The following is a 14,392-nucleotide window of genomic DNA, read 5'->3' on the forward strand; positions in this document are numbered from 1 at the left end:
TTTGATAAGCCTCATTTGTACTTGGGCACAGGCATACCTTTCAGATACAGCAGTATATACCTTGTGCCTGCTTATTAGCTCAGACATATATAGTGGTGGGGGATGCGGCACATGTCCCCTAATCTCCCTTCATGCAATGTCCAGATGTCATCACTTTTTGCTACCTACTGCAGTTCCTGAAACATCTGCACAGTGATATTGGGGCCATACATGTGAACTTCCAACAGGGAAGGCTGCTAGCTGGAATGGACACAAAGGATAAACCAGGACTGCTCTGTCACAGGTGAGCCACAGTTAGCCCCAGCAAAAGCTAAAAGGGGCTGTTCATGTCATACTTGTGCAATGCTAGATGAGCTTGGCTGGGTGATTAAAGGAATTGTTGACAACAACTAGATGATAGGTTCATTTTCCTTAAAAAGAGAGGCTGTGATGTTTTGTAATGGCAGAAATGGAAGATCAGAAACTAGTGCCAGGCTTGTTTGCCTGTGGAATTAGACCTTCTTAAGATTCTGGGGGAGCTCCACTGCCTAGGTGCCTCTGCCCTTGCCTTGTTTTCCAAGCCCATTTCACCCTCTGGGCCACACTCACAATGCCGTTGCGGTTGGCATCCCACAGCAGCATGGTGCCGTCACTGGTGGTTGGGCTGTTGAGGTAGAGCACCAGCGAGTCAGCACAATGCAGACTCCGGCACACCAAGGCCAAGTGGGAGCGAATGGCCAGCTTCTCCGTGGCTGGGTGCACGTCGCCCATCTCCACAGTCACTGCTCAAAAAAGAAAAGACTGTTGATTACTTGCCCCAGAGGTCTGTTTATCCCCTTTAACCTCATGATGGTATATTCATTCAAAGACCATGCTCAGGTTCCTGCCCCCCCCCCAATCCTGCCTTTCGGGTAGGAGGCCCTAGAACTGGGAACAGCTGTGGATAGATGGGAACCTTTGCTCAGCTCAGTTCATTCTGCAAAATTTCAGTAGGTTAATTTGTTGACTGCATAAGCTGGCCATCTTTTCATGGGAGTGAAAGACAAAGCCATCCCCGTTACCAGGGGCTGGCTGCATGCTTGTGCTTTCACACCCAGCAGTCTCTCAGGTGGGGACAAGAGCTACAGTAGGATGACACTCTGAATGCAAAACTCTTGGTGGTGGTGATGTGGAGGAGAAGCATCAAGTATCTCAACAGATATTGAGGCCCAGCAAATTCCAGTCGGAAGAACAATCCTTGGCATCCAAACATTATTAGAATTGAAAAGTCATCCTCTTGCAATATTCAAGAGGCCTTCCCCACTCCTGGTAGTGGACACCTCTCTTCTAAGGATACCTGAGGCCTGCCCCTCGCTTGCAAAGAAGGCTTTGATGTGCTCTTGACGGAAGCCGTTGCGTTGAAGCATCTGATGGAAGAGCAGCAGGTTCTGGGCATGGTGTGGGTAAGTGACCTGCTCCTGCCAGCCACCTAGAAAGGAAGAGCTTAACAATTTAGGACACTGGAGGCAGAGGAGGAGCTGACATCTGCTGCAAGAGGTCAAGTTGGAAGAAGTGATCCAGCAGCAGCAACTCTGCTGTTCAGAAGAAACAGCCCCTTTAAGTTCATGCCTAACAAAACAAAGCAACTGAGGCTTGCATTGAATTTTCCCATGTCATTCAATGCCTGGAGCTCGGATCCTGTCTGGCTGCCACCCTGCTACTCAGTGGGTCAGATGTTCTTAGCAGACCCACCCACCTCACTATAGGACGCACCTGCAATCAGGACTGCATGATCACACGTCTGATACAGACGGCAGGACTTATATAATGGGAGCTGTTGGCGATGGCACCGTCGTGTGTTCTTGTTGAGCTCACAATAAGCAGCTGTAGAGGTGGAACTGACAAGGGGCAGAGGCTGAGGGCACAGGCTGAATCCACGGAGATCTGTGCAAGGAAATAAACAGAGGAAGATAGATAAGTCCTTGAATCAAATGCAGTGAACAAGGAAAGGACTGGGAGGAAGAATGCAGAACGCCAGTGCAAACAGGCTCAGAACATAGTAATAGAATAGATCCCTGGAGAATCAGGTCGAAGGCCCACCTAATTCACTAACCTGTTTCTCACAGGAGTGAACTAGGTACTTTTGTGAGGCCCACCAGCAAGAGATGATGGCACTGCCCTCTGCCACATTGCATCCCAGCAACTTGTATTCAGAGGCATACTGCATGTGCAGAACTGTACTGCCTCCAGGTTCAGAGAAAGCATGCCCTCTGAGTACCAGCTGCAGGTGAGCAATGGGGGGGGGGGAAAGAAGTATGCTTTTTTTTCTCTTACTTGTGAGCTTCCCAGAGGCAGCTGGTAGGCTACTGTAAGAAACAGGATGCTGGACTAGATAAGGCTTTTATGTTCTTAACACCCTGGCAGCTGCTGAAACATTACCCATAGCTTGCCACAATCCCTCTCTCCGAGGTGCCCAACGCCGTATTCTATTTTGCTCCTTTGCCCACCTATCAACTTTTAACTTCCCAGATCCGAAAGTGGGATTCTTTTAACGTTCTTGGGCTATTCAAACCTCCAAACTCACTGGGTTGAATCCAAAGGTGCCCTTCCTCAACTGGGAAACCCCTTCTGCTTATGAAAAGGTTGTTTCTCTCATAGCAGAGGACCATCACTTAAGCACAGTGACTCAAATCAAGATCCCAAGTTCTACCATTTGTACAAGTTCTTGTGTAAGACTTTGCACAAGATCTTTATCAGGATGCTTTTAATGGCTCCTTGGAGCTTCTACGTGACAGCCTGTTCTGAACTTATTCACCGATTCTCATGCTGTAACAAAGCCCCCACTATACTGTGGCACTACACTGTGAGAAAGGCTCATGCAACAGTTCAAAAGCACAGCATTGATTTGCCTCCTTTTGCTAATGGTTCTTGGTATCCAAGACATGGCATTTTCAGACCAGGAGCTTTCCTTTCCTGCCTGCAGCCACTCTTTTGAGGCCAGTCTGGAAAACTGCTGTGGGATGTGGCTTAGCTTACCAGAGCCAGCATAAATGCCCTAACTCCCTCAATTATCCCCCAGGCCAAGCACCCACCCACACAGTGCAACTTCTGCAGGTGTTTCGGGTCTTGTGCCACCACCACCATGGGCAGAAAATGGATCTCACAGAGCCCAACAGGGGGTTCCTCGCGGCGCATGCGCCCAGCTGACCGCTGGCTCCGCCCCTTGCCACGTCCTGGCCTGCGCTTCAGTTGGTTCTCACAGTGGCTCCTCTGGGCTGGAGTCAAGCATTCGTAGCTGCCTGCAGAGAAACAACAGGCATGTCTGGAATAAAATTTGCATGGTGTCCCCATGGCTGCTCTCAGCAAAAGCATGTCATCTTTTGTTGACATGTTCAAAAGGCTAGTTCAAAAGGATGAGGATTGTGTTGGCTCCTGATACTGCTTTCCTAAAAGTAAACAAGAACATTCCACTGGTGGTGTCAGCTCTCTTCACCACAAAGTATTACTGGAGGAAATGGGAGAATATAATTCTTTTTGTCCGGTTTTTATTGTGTCCTCAGTGTGCAAAAACAAGAATCTAATTAAGGGTTTCAAAATCAGAGGCCAGCAATATAACTGTGTAACTGAAATACAGAGATGAAAACCCACACTAAGCAAGAATCTGCAGCACAAAGCTATTAGTATTCTCCAGTATCCTACTTCTCTATCATAAAGAGTGCAGAACCAAGTCAAGCAGTAAAAGTGACCACCCAGAGGTGGTTCTTGTTCAAACTGTTCAGGCCTGAGCCCCAAACACAAAATGGCAGCAGTGGGTCCTGACTCACCTGTTCAAAACATCTGGTCTATGCCAAGTGGCTGCAACTCCTCAGATTTCAGTAAAGGGTTTTTCTCAGCCCTACCTGGAGATGCCAGGCATTGAATCTGGGTCTGTCTACATGCAAGGCAGGTGCTGTGCCACTGAGCTACAGCCCCTGGGAGATCAGCTATGTTATCAATTAAGCAGTAAAATTACTTAAAATCTGATTGACTAAAAAAGATGCTCTTGCCCTAGTTAATCATGTCATGAATTTAAAAAAATGTTTATTATTCTGAATATTGCATAAGAACTTAGCAAAAACAATGTGTGACAGGCGTCATCTAGGGAGAAGCATACAGCCAATCCTATGGGCTGCCCGATGACAGCAGGGCAGAGTCCAGATGTTGTAAACGGCTTTGCAATCCTGAGAACAGCAGGCCACTAGAAGGGCATTCTGAGCTTCCACCCTAAAGCAATGGCAGCATTGGAGAAGCTGCATCGTAGCTGTCGGACCAAGCTGGTGCCAGTACATTGGCATGGGGGTTGTGTTGTGGACAGAGGGGGGAAGGCAGGGGGCGTTACTGGATGAATTGTGGAGAGGGAAGGAAGTGCGGACCAGGCCAGAGGGTTTGATCACAGGGGCAAACATGCACACCAAATCCAATCCCCCTCAGTTCAGCCTGTGCTGCCTGCTTACCATCCTTGGACTTATGCCAGCTCTATAGCTGGCATAGGTCCAAGAAGATGCATGGAGCATCAGGGCCTTACCCTGAGGTAAGGGAACAAAAGTTCTCTTACCTCGAGGAGACCTGCTGATTGCACACCCACCATTATATGCAGCGCACACCTCCATGGTACAGCTGCTTAGGTGCAATTGGCAGGGGGATAGGATTGGGGCAACAGTCTCACACACATAAGCAGATGCATCTTCGAAGATGATGCCTACAGTGACATGTTCATGTACTGTCAGAAGACAACATTTGCTTTCTCTTTATAAATATAGTTTTTATTCACATGCACACTTATGTCAATTGGGTTGATTAAGGGCACAATCTACTCAGAAGTAAGTCCTATTTTGTTCAATGGGGCTTACTCTCAGGAAAGTGTAGTTAGTACTGCAGCCAAAACTCATATGATTGATCCATTCAGCACAATCCTATGCATGTCTAAGTCTCACTGAGCTCTAGGAAACTTATCCCCAGGTAAATGTGCATAGGATTGCAGACTAAATGTTCCTTAATAAGATGACATCAGCAATGGGGGAGCAATTCTGACAAAAAGGCATGAACAAGTTAATTTCTAAATGGGCTTGAGCTTCTCTAAAACTCACTTGCAGTGAGGAGAGAACAATGTCCTCTGAGTCGCAGGCACATGGGACTGGGTGTGATTCTGGTTTTACAGTGCTGAAGGAAATGCATTCTACATATGCTCAGATGCATTGCTTATGTCACGGATTTCAGGACTGACAGCCCAATCCTAAGGATGTCTACTCAAAAGTAAGTCCCATTTTGTTCAATAGGACTTGCTCCCTGGAAAATGTGCATAGGGTTGTAGCCTGAGTTCACCCAGGTCAGAATCAGAACCTGTTGGAGATTCCAGAAGCAGTTCCCCTTTGTGGTATCCCCAATCCTCAGTGTCTGAATGAGTCCTATACAGATGCCACCACACACCTAAGGTCACCCTTAAGGGACTGCTGAATCAAAGATAGCTCTTTCTTCACATGACTTCTTCCTATTGCCCAAATGTCTGTGCAATTTGTACTGTAATCACCCTTGCTGCCATTGCTAGTACAAAACAGGTGGTTGGAGGGCAGTGAATGATGAGCTGGTGAGAAGGAACCCATTTCTGCCCAGCCCACAGGTGTACACATTCGATCCCTGTTTCATATATCAATGTTGGGCAGAAATGACTTTAAAAAAAAAAAGCACACCTACCCACCCCTCAAGATCACTTGCCAATCATATCTGGGAAGAAATCCTTCTGAAGACCCCATTATAGCCATCTATCCTCTGCATGTAAGAAGATATTCACCTATACAGAGGGCAGAAGGAAATTGGGCACGGAGATCCACCCTATTCAACATCCTCCCTCAAGTACATTAAGATACTAGAGACAAACAACACTCTGTTCAAAGTGATATCCAAGAAAAGACAGTGACAGAGCCACAATGATTACCAGGGTGAGGGCAAAAGGTTGGGCAGTGCATAACCAGCCAGTAATTTCAGGGAGTAAAGAATCCTCTGGGGATCAGTTTCAAAGGGTGCGGGTGCTGCAGCAGCAGGAATAATGGATTTAGGGCGAGGGAAGAACAGAGAAACAAGCTATTTTAAGCTGACAAGGTCATGCCAGAGCCTCCTGTTTGAAAGCCTTTACACAGTAAATCTGATAGAGAGGACTGGACGCTGATAGCGGTGATGGTTAAGATGCTCTGTGACACTCTCTCATTGCTACATACTATGGGCAGTGACCCACAGGTTCGTTACTCGGAGGTGCCAGGCTTAGAGCCCAATGCTATGCACGTCTACTCAGAAATGAATCCCATTCTAGTCCATGGGGCTTACTTCCAGGAAAGTGTGGATAGGATTGCAACCTTAGAGCCCAATCCTATGCACTTCTACTCAGAAGTTAAGTCCCATTCAAGTCCATGGGGCTTACTCCCAAGTAAGTGTGGATATGATTGGGCCCTAAGTTTGCCCAGATGGGGCAGGAACATATAGGGAGGGGGCCAAAGCCAGGATGTTCTGGGCGGGGGTCCAGTGGCGTCGGCGCTACTCGTGAGTAAGCGGCCCGCAACGTGGCGTCACTCACTCACCCAGGTAGAGACGGTCGCGGCTCCGACACCTGCGCGGGCTGACGTTGAAGTCGACATAGAAGAGCAGGAGCGGGTGGCCGAAGTTGGCGCCGGGACTGGGGTCCAGCACGAGGACGGCGTCGTGGGCCGAGGGCGCGCCGCCGCTCTGGTTGCGGCTGGACCCCGGAGGCGCGCCGGGCCGGTCTCCCCAGCCGTCGGGTAACAGCGCTCGCACCTTGTGGCCGGGCCGGGCGGGCTCGGAGACGTAGACGGCGGGGGCCGAGCCTTGGGAGAGCCGCGCCAGGCGCTGGCACTGCGGCCGCGGCAGGAGCCCGCCGCGCTCCGGGCAGGGAGTCACCGCCACGTGCCGCAGAGCCGCCGCCGCCCAGCGCGCCACCCGCGCCTCGGAGAAGCGGCTCCCCGACGGGGCGGCCGCGCAAGAGCACGCCAGCGAGGCCAGCAGCAGCAGCGCGGCCATGGGGCGGCTGGAGCCTCGCAGCGCGCCCTGCAGCCGCGCCAGGCTCTCTGGCCACCGAGCGGGGCCCCTGGACCCGCCCTGCCCGGGGAGGAGGAGGGGGAGGAGGTTGTGCCGGCAACGGCTGCACCCCCACGTCGCGGAGGCTCCAGGCTGGGCTGCCCCCTTCTCTCGGAGCAGACCCCCCCACCCCGCCTGCCTGCCTGCCTGCCTGCCGTCCGTCCCTCCTGCTTCCCTCCGACAGGGCGGTTGACTCCTACCCTGACGCGCGCCCGCCTGTGCTTCACGTAGAGTAGGACACGGTCCAGCACAGCCCTCCCCCCAGATATCATTGGCGCCCGGGGGTCCAGGTGAAGAAGGAAGCGGACGGACCCTCGAAGGTCGGCGGAAGATAACTCCGAGTGGAGCATCTTTTTCCAGATTCTGGACCGGCTGGCCCAGTGCAGGAATCGTCTTCGGGCGAGGGTCTTCCCAAGCATGTGCAGAGTGCGTTCGGTCAACAATGCCCATTGTCCGCAGGGCCCACGATCGTTTCACTGAGAGGGAGAAGATCCCCCGTCTCTACGTTCAGAGAGACGGTCTCTGAATACTGCACATCACTTGGCCTCACCTCGAACAATTCCCCACCCCCTTTCTATGGCTTTTACGCATAAGAACCAAGCCAGTTCCAGTTCACGGAAATGTCGTTCCAGGAACAAGTGACGCACAGCGCAGTTCTATCCACATTTACCTGGGAGTAAGCCCCATTGACTATACTGGGGCTTACTTCTGAGTAGACACGCATTGGATTGGGCTCACAAAAGGTGTTTCTCCTTCTTTGGAAATAGTACTCTCCCAGGGCCCAATCCTATCCAACTTTCCAGCACCAGTGTAGCCGCAATGCAGCCGCCCCCCCAAGGAAAGGGAACAAACATTCCCTTATCTTGAGAAGGCCTCTGTGACTGCTTCCCCACCACAGGATACAGCACATGCCCCATTGGCAAGACTGCACGGACACTGGAAAATTGGACAGGATTAGGCCCCCAGTTCACTACCCCCAAGTTGACACATTATGGCTGTGTTCGGCTACAATCCTATCCACACTTTCCTGAGAGTAAGCCTCATTGACTAGAATGGGACTTACTTCTGAGTAGACATGTGTAGGGTTGGGCACTTAGATTGTTGTGGCCAAAGCAACAGGAGCTTGTTGGTTGCACCTTAAAGATGTAGAGCCCAATCCTAAATGGGTCTACTCAAAAGTATGAGTAGTATTATGATCAAAAGTATAAAAAGTATTATGTTCAATGGAGCTTGCTCCCAGGAAAGTGCATAGGATTGCAGCCATAGCCATTTATTTCAGTATAAACTCCGGCCGTGGACATGTCATCCAATGTGTGTCATATAGACAGTAGATGGAGAAAGAGGGGAAAAAATATATAGTTGCAAGAAGTGCGGGGTCAAAGGGCGATGGGATAGAAAAGGTATGATCTGTGACCATGCAAAGTGTGGTGCAGCGAGAGGTCGTGGCTGGGATTGGGGGGGCTCGAATAGCATCATCACGTGTAAGGCAGATCCATCTGGACATCATGACCTCCCAGATATTAAAGCGTCCCAAGTAATCCAATTAGCTTCACGAAAACTGCTCCAGGACGGAGCTGGGAAGTTCGCAGCATGGGGGATGGTGATGAGGGAGGTAGGCCCTGGAGGTTTCAAGCCAGGGGAAGCCGTAGGAGCTGCTGGCAATGCAGCCTCAAGGTAAAGGAACAAATGTTCCCATACCTTGAGGAGGCCTCTGTGACTGCATCCCCAACACAGGAAGCAGTGTATACCCCATTGGCACCGCAGCACCAGCACTGGAAAATTGGGTAGGATTAAGATTGGGTCCTTAGAGCCCAACCCTGTGTCTGTCTACTCAGAACCAAGTCCCATTATAGTCAATGGAATTTACTCCCAGGAAAGTGTGGATAGGACTGGACTGTGGATCATCAATGCAGCATTATTAATTTCGGGAGCCACATAATTAATCGGGAGCCACATTCTCTGACTGGACTGTCCTTCCTCCCCGAAGGCAACACTAGCAGGCGTCGAATACAGTGTAGTTCTAATCTAGTCAGTTTGATGGTTTTACATGCAAACAATTAAATGGGGCTACACAAGCATGCATGCCAAGGATAGAGAACAATTTGCTTAAAATTGAGTGTGTGAGACTACCATACTGTATTTAACCTTTGTTCATAGTTACTATGGTTACGAAATACTTAAAAAGAACCACAACACACGCTTGCAAAATACATTGGGGAGAATATTAAATGTATCCAGACCAATAATAGCCACCCTTGCTGAGAATGTTAGATCTTCCCCTGTCCCCCTGAAGAAACTTTACCTCCTTACATCTGAAATGGTCTCACTGAAGAAAAGGCTCTCTGCACATACCTAGATGCCATTATCTTTATGATCCTATTTAAGATTAAAACCCTAGCATAGAAAACAAACATATAAGAGCTCTGTGGGATCAGTATGAAGAGACATTTAGCCCAGCATTTCTCAGCCTTTGCACCCCACTTTGAATGGTCCAGCTGTTGTAAGTACCAACAGAAGTAACTGGCAGTGATGTCATCCACGCTGGACCTGAGTTGCTTACTGCTGCTGTTGCATTGTACTGCTGTTCTGGCTGCCAGGCAGCAGGGGTCTGGGAGTCCTGGACACCACCTCAAGTATCACCGGTGGTACAAGTATCACTAGCTGAGGAACACTGATCTAGCCTAACATCCTGGTTCCAACAGGAGGCCATCTCCCCCATGCTTCCCAGAAGCCCACAATATGGCAATCACCTTCCATCACTGTTGTCCCCCTCCCTGCTACTGATATGCTGCACCCAAAATTCCACACTGTGCTTAGAAGCTTTTTGCAGTGGCCATTGGAACACACAGAGGCTCAATCCCATGCATGTCTACTCAGAAGTAATAATAATAATAATAGTAATAGTAATAGTAATAGTAGTACAAGTATTTCTATACCGCCTTTCTTGGTCCTCAGATTTCTCCTTAGACTTTATTCAAGGCAGTTTACATAGGCAGACAATTTAAATCCTCGTAGGGATTTTTACAATTTGAAAGGTTTCTATCTTTCAAGAAACCACAACATTCAGATGTTTCTTTCTTGATCTGGTCGCACATTCTGGCCTCCATCCTCCCACGCTCAGAGCAGATGGAATAGCTCAGCTCAGCTTGTCAGCTGCTTCAAGGTTGCCCGGTGCCGGTGGCCTTGAACTGGCGACCTTCGGATGTTAAGTAAGGCCCATAATGTTCAGTAAGACTCCCAGGAAAGTGTGCATAGGATTGCGCCCAGAGTCTGGTGCTTCAGAGACGGGCCATTTAAAACTGGGCGCACCACCAGGTAGAGTCAGTGGGAGCCTGCCTGGGTGCAGCGCCTCTGACCCTGAGGTCACCACCAATTAGAATGCAGGGCTGTTGGGCCAGGTCACCTGAACGCATCTGATTGTGTACCAATTCCAAGCAGTAGCTGGACTGCTAATAGGATCATTGTAAAGGGCCATGAACTTTTCAGCAACCACTACAATAAACAAGTCTGCCTGGAAAGGTTCCTTGCACCTTTTGTCTTTTCACAGCTAGAGATTACCATGCCATGGCTCATTTTCTGATAATTGATTGATTGTCTCCATATTTAAACAGGGATTAGGGATGGTTCTCACACTACAGAGAACTACACTACACACACACTACACTCCTTAACCACTTCCCACTTCTTTGAGTGGTGGATTCAAATATGTTTAAATGTTCCAGTGATCAGGGTGTCCTTTGTATTCCCCTTGTCTGGTATGCTCCCCTTCTGATGCTCCAGGGAACCTGAATTTATGGATCTTCATGGGCCTGCCATCTCCTTGCTCCTGCTGATGTAGTAGACAAGTTATTAGTTCTAATAACTAATTATTATTAATTAACTAGTTATTGGTTATTAGTTCCCAGTTCTTACTCCAGTTCTTTCCTGACATAGAGCTACATCATGAGCACTCTGAATAAGATACTGAAGCACACATACCCTCGCATTCTGAAACAAAGTTTGGGGTATTCCCAAAGTAGGCAGTGGACCTATGAAAGTTTTTCATGTTGTCATGTTACCTCCAAGAGACTGATAGTGCTGCTGCCACCGTTCTCACCGATTCACATAACTAACCAGTTTTCACCAGCTCATTTCTACAGTTCCCAGCATCTCCACTGACTCCCTCTAGTCTAGCTGGTCCAGGAGAGTTGCTGGAACAGTTGCTGGATTCCTGAGCATTCAGAATTGGATTACTGTACAGTCATTCACTTGAGCACACAAGTAACATGAGTAGGGCTAAAAGTCAAGTTGAATGTAGCTTCACTTTTATCTTGCTATGAATTTTACTAAAGCCTCCTATCCCAACAAGAAGCTGACGGAATATACCAAGATCCAGGTCTACAGAGCTTGCATCCTGAGTACACTTCTGTACTGCAGCAAGTCATGGACTCTCTGCTCACAACAGGAGAGGAAACTGAACGCTTTCCACATGCGCTGCCTCCGACGTATTCTCGGCATCACCTGGCAGGACAAAGTTCCTAACAACACAGTCCTGGAACGTGCTGGAATCTCTAGCGTGTATGCACTGCTGAAACAGAGATGGCTGCGTTGGCTTGGTCATGTCGTGAGAATGGATGATGGGCGGATCCCAAAGGATCTCCTCTGTGGTGAACTCGTGCAAGGAAAGCGCCCTACAAGTAGACCACAGCTGCGATACAAGGACATCTGCAAGAGAGATCTGAAGGCCTTAGGAATGGATTGTGAGTGCTTACACACTCAGTATATGGCAGCAGCTGTGGTGCTTCTTTGAAGAACTCTGGTGGGGTGCATCATTGCCTCACCTTCTGCCTCCACACTGCTCATCTCTGCTCTCCCTCTCTCTGTGTGTATGACATACCAAGGATTGGGCTCTAAGGCTGTCAGAGAGAAGTGTCTGCAGGCTAGAGATTGAGCTGTGAGAAGTGACTGGCTTATGTCATCTAACTACATCTGAAATGTTCAATATTCTTAAAAACACATGAAAGTGCTTCAAATTTGTGTCCTATAGTTGCTTGCCACCCCTCCAAAATTGGCTTGAATGTCTCCAGTAATTAGCATTTGTCTCCAGGAGATTATTAAAAGCAATCTTGGAGATCCTGTTAGTCTGGTAGTGTGAAAAAATGTTCAGGGAATGAGGAGGGACTTCTCCAGGAATAACTTGAGTTGGCTACCCTGTTTGGCACTGAGGTCCTGGGAAGGTTGTGTTTTGTACTGTTGTCCTCCCTGTAGCATGCAGGCTAGTTGCCTGCACATGGTGTTCTTCATTTGAGCAAGAATGTTCCTTTGTTAAGCATGAAACACCCATGCTTCAAGTGCTACTAAGGAAAAACAAAGGTAATGTGCACAAGAAGCACACACGGAAGGCTGCTATTTCTGTAGGGTTGCCCCATATCCACGGTTTGACACCAGCAACTCCAAACCTCAGCAGCCGCCAACAGAAAGCTTCTAATATGCAAGGGATACTAGCAATTTATACAGCAGTGAGATGGTTTCCTTAAATAGAGGGAGTGGATTAAAGATAATAACATAAAGGAGTCTTAGAGTTTGTTCTTTCTCTACAGGATTAGAGGAGAAATGCGGAACTTGCAATAACTGGAACTGACTAACCTACACAGTTGAAAGCCTGGTTTTCAACTAGAGACTGGACAATGGGATTTTATTTTCACACAAATGAATCAATGCAGTTCACATCCCAGCCTTTCCCCTGTGCTGTCTTCATCAGCTCAAAAAATAATGAACGTGATGAAAAGGATGCTATTAAAGGTGATGTCGATGGCTGAAATTTGGAGCACCGCTCTGTCCATGCTGCATGGTTTCTATACACAAATTAGGTATTATATCAGAATTTATAGGTGTTCCAGGTTGAAATAATATTTTGTTCAAAACTGCCTCGGATATGCCACCGATTCCTGATATGACCCAATCTTTAGGAGTGGCATGTTGCATAACAACAGTTGCCTAAGTTGGAAAGCCTGATGATAGAACCTTGAATCAGGACTCCTTGATCCACCAACTTTATTTTGTTGATATATTTGAAGCAGCACTGAAATGGGATTTTTTATTTGAAAATGAATGTTAGTGACACAACATTTCTCCCCCAGTAATAAACATTAATGCTAGAGTATTCCTAATTAATGTTGCCAAAAGTTCTAATGACAATAGAAATAAAAGAGGAAATAATGGGTCACCTTGTTTTGTTCCTCTTCAATCATCCCAGACTCCAGTGAATATCTTCTCATTACAGCCTGTGATTTACTAGAGAGCTGACCATCATATGGAGAAAGTTATTCCATTTTGGCCAGGAGGCAGGGTAGGCATCTGCATTCCAACCAATCAAATGCCTTACAGGCAGCAAGAGACAAAACAGTTAATGGGCATTGCTTGGCTGAATGGATAACATTAAGCATACATCTGATTGAATTGACAATCTAACCACTGGAGAACAAAACCTGCCTGATTGGTATGTATATACACAGGATAGTTGTAGAATTTTGTTAAACCTGGATGGCAGGATTGATGAGAAAATGTAGGGTGATAGGACTCCACATTTTCAGGGTCCTGGTCCTGTTTAGGTAGAACAGTATGAAAAAATAACTTCCATGAGCCTGGAATGCAAGTACCTGAAAAAAAGTAAACAATTCCAATATTTCCAAATGTCTCATAGAATTCGCTGGTTAGTCTATTCCTGGGGATTTATGGTTTTTAAGCTTCTTCAATATAACTTTGAATTCATTTTTTGAGATGTTCTGGTTAAGCAGCTTCTGACAATCTGTGCTGAGCCTGAATTCCAGCCTTATCCAGAAAAGTGTGGAGAGGTCAGGTTAGAAAAGGTCTTTGTAAAATTCAGCAAATCTCTTAATGATCCCATAGCTGTCATAAATCTGATCTCCTTTGGCTGAAACTAATTTACCTGTTTGTATCTTTGCTTGCCTTCTGCATACCTGTCCTGCAAGTAACTTAGAATTTTTATTTCCCCCTTCTTAATACCTCTGATTCATGTATGCCAAGGACCTGTGCATTTTAGAAAGGTCAACCAGGTGCGTCTATATAAATCCTAAAGGTATCTGTAACTTTACACTTGGTTTCAAAAAACACAGTCTCCTTTTGGAGATGTTGCTGCATTGCTAGGAAGTGCTTTTAACTAGTACTATATTCAATAACACATCTGCCCCCACTACCATTTTCGTTGCATCCCGTACCACATTTTAGAGGAACCTTCCCATTAAGATTAGTTTTAAAGTACACACATCACCATCGCAGATACCTGGTTACGGAGAGGCACATGATCAATCTG

The sequence above is a fragment of the Tiliqua scincoides genome, chromosome 1 (genome assembly GCF_035046505.1).
Source record: "Tiliqua scincoides isolate rTilSci1 chromosome 1, rTilSci1.hap2, whole genome shotgun sequence".
NCBI classification, from domain to species: domain Eukaryota; kingdom Metazoa; phylum Chordata; class Lepidosauria; order Squamata; family Scincidae; genus Tiliqua; species Tiliqua scincoides.